General features: G+C 60.7%; 1 pseudogene; it reads right to left on the bottom strand.

The window, feature by feature from the left end:
• Nucleotides 1-345, bottom strand: part of LOC116354010 (TRAF2 and NCK-interacting protein kinase-like) — a 15933-nt pseudogene extending 15588 nt beyond the window's left edge.
• Nucleotides 346-2500: the final 2155 nt, after the last annotated feature.

The raw sequence follows: 2500 nt of genomic DNA, 5'->3' as shown, positions 1-2500 counted from the left end.
TCCCTGCAGTGCTGAAGGACTCGGAGCGAGGAGGCAGGGAGGCCTCAGAGACCCGGCTGGAGACGGCCTTATGCTGCAGCGCTGGAGAACTCTGTCTGTTCAGCTTGGACCGCTCCTCCACCTGACACACATCATCATGATTATTAGACTACCTGGACATTACCAACAGGTTAATACGGTGTTGTCTACAGTGTTCTGAGGCAGGTTCATCATTGCATGTTGATCCGAGCAATCAATCATGCAATTAATGGTTAGAATCAACTGGTACTCCTCTACAAGCTGTAACAGAGAGATGGAGAGAGAAGGGGATGATAGAGAGAGAGGAGAGAAGTGAGTTTCAAAGAGAGAGAGAGAGAGATGGAGAGAGAAGGGGATGATAGAGAGAGGAGAGAGAGAGAGATGGAGAGAGAAAGGGATGATAGAGAGAGAGAGAGAAAGAGAGAGAGAGAGAAAGAGAAAGAAAGAGAGAGAGTGAAGAGAGAGTGAGAGAGTGAGAGAGAGAGAGAGAGAGAGAGTGAAGAGAGAGTGAGAGAGTGAGAGAGAGAGAGAGAGAGAGAGAGAGAGAGAGAGAGAGAGAGAGAGAGAGAGAGAGAAAGAGAGAGAGAGAGACAGAGAGACAGAGAGGTTAATTGCACCAGCTGCTGCATCTAAACAACGGTTTCTAAATTCAACCGTAAAGACAGACGGACGGACGAAGAGGACGGGGAGGGGGATGAGGCGAGGAGGAGAGGGGGATGGAGGAGAGGGGGATGGAGGAGAGGGGATGGAAGAGAGGGGGATGGAGGAGAGGGGGATGGAGGAGAGGGGGATGGAGGAAAGGCGGAGAGGGGGATGGAGAGAGGCAAAGAGGGGGATGGAGGAGAGGGGATGGAGGAAAGGCGGAGAGGGGATGGAGGAGAGGGGGATGGAGGAGAGGGGGATGGAGGAAAGGCGGAGAGGGGGATGGAGGAGAGGCGAAGAGGGGGATGGAGGAGAGGGGGATGGAGGAAAGGCGGAGGGGGGATGGAGGAGAGGCGAAGAGGGGGATGGAGGAGAGGGGGATGGGGGAGAGGGGGATGGAGGAAAGGCGGAGAGGGGGATGGAGGAGAGGCGAAGAGGGGGATGGAGGAGAGGGGGATGGAGGAGAGGGGGATGGAGGAAAGGCGGAGAGGGGGATGGAGGAGAGGGGATGGAGGAGAGGGGGATGGAGGAAAGGCGGAGAGGGGGATGGAGGAGAGGGGGATGGAGGAGAGGGGGATGGAGGAGAGGCGAAGAGGGGGATGGAGGAGAGGGGGATGGAGGAGAGGCGAAGAGGGGGATGGAGGAGAGGGGGATGGAGGAGAGGGGGATGGAGGAGAGGCGAAGAGGGGGATGGAGGAGAGGGGGGGTGGAGGAGAGGCGGAGAGGGGGATGGAGGAGAGGGGGGTGGAGGAGAGGTTGAGAGGGGGATGGAGGAGAGGCGGAGAGGGGGGATGGAGGAGAGGGGATGGAGGAGAGGGGGATGGAGGTGAGAAGGAGAGGGGGATGGAGGAGAGGTGGAGAGGGGGATGGAGGAGAGGCGGAGAGGGGATGGAGGAGAGGCGAAGAGGGGGATGGAGGAGAGGGGGATGGAGGAGAGGGGATGGAGGAAAGGCGGAGAGGGGGATGGAGGAGAGGGGGATGGAGGAAAGGCGGAGAGGGGGATGGAGGAGAGGGGATAGAGGAGAGGGGATGGAGGAGGGGGATGGAGGAGAGGCGAAGAGGGGGATGGAGGAGAGGGGGATGGAGGAGAGGCGAAGAGGGGGATGGAGGAGAGGGGGATGGAGGAGAGGGGGATGGAGGAGAGGGGGATGGAGGAGAGGCGAAGAGGGGGATGGAGGAGAGGGGGGGGGTGGAGGAGAGGCAGAGAGGGGGATGGAGGAGAGGTTGAGAGGGGGATGGAGGAGAGGCGGATGGAGGAGAGGGGGATGGAGGAGAGGGGGATGGAGGTGAGAAGGAGAGAGGGGATGGAGGAGAGGTGGAGAGGGGATGGAGGAGAGGCGGGAGAGGGGATGGAGAGGAGAGGCGGAGGGGGGAGGATGGAGGAGAGGGGGATGGAGGAGAGGCATAGAGGGTGGATGGAGACGCAGGTGGAGGAGGAGGGAGAGGAGGGAAAGGGGGATGAAGGAGAGCGCGAAGAGGGGAGGAGGAGAGGGGGATGGAGGAGAGGCGGAGAAGGGGGGAGGAGGAGGGGGGATGGAGGAGAGGCATAGAGGGGGATGGAGGAGAGGGGATGGAGGAGAGGAGAGGAGGAAAGGGGGATGGAGGAGAGGCGAAGAGGGGGATGGAGGAGAGGCGGTGAGGGGGATGGAGGAGAGGCATAGAGGGGGATGGAGGAGAGGAGAGGTGGAGAGGAGAGGGGGATGGAGGAGAGGAGAGGAGGAGAGGAGAGGGGGATGGAGGAGAGGAGAGGCATAGAGGGGGATGGAGGAGAGGAGAGGAGGAGAGGAGAGGAGAGGGGGATGGAGGAGAGGAGAGGCATAGAGGGGGATGGAGGAGAGGG

The sequence above is a fragment of the Oncorhynchus kisutch genome, linkage group LG16 (genome assembly GCF_002021735.2).
Source record: "Oncorhynchus kisutch isolate 150728-3 linkage group LG16, Okis_V2, whole genome shotgun sequence".
Classification (NCBI taxonomy): domain Eukaryota; kingdom Metazoa; phylum Chordata; class Actinopteri; order Salmoniformes; family Salmonidae; genus Oncorhynchus; species Oncorhynchus kisutch.
This window is presented reverse-complemented; position numbering and strand designations above follow the sequence as displayed.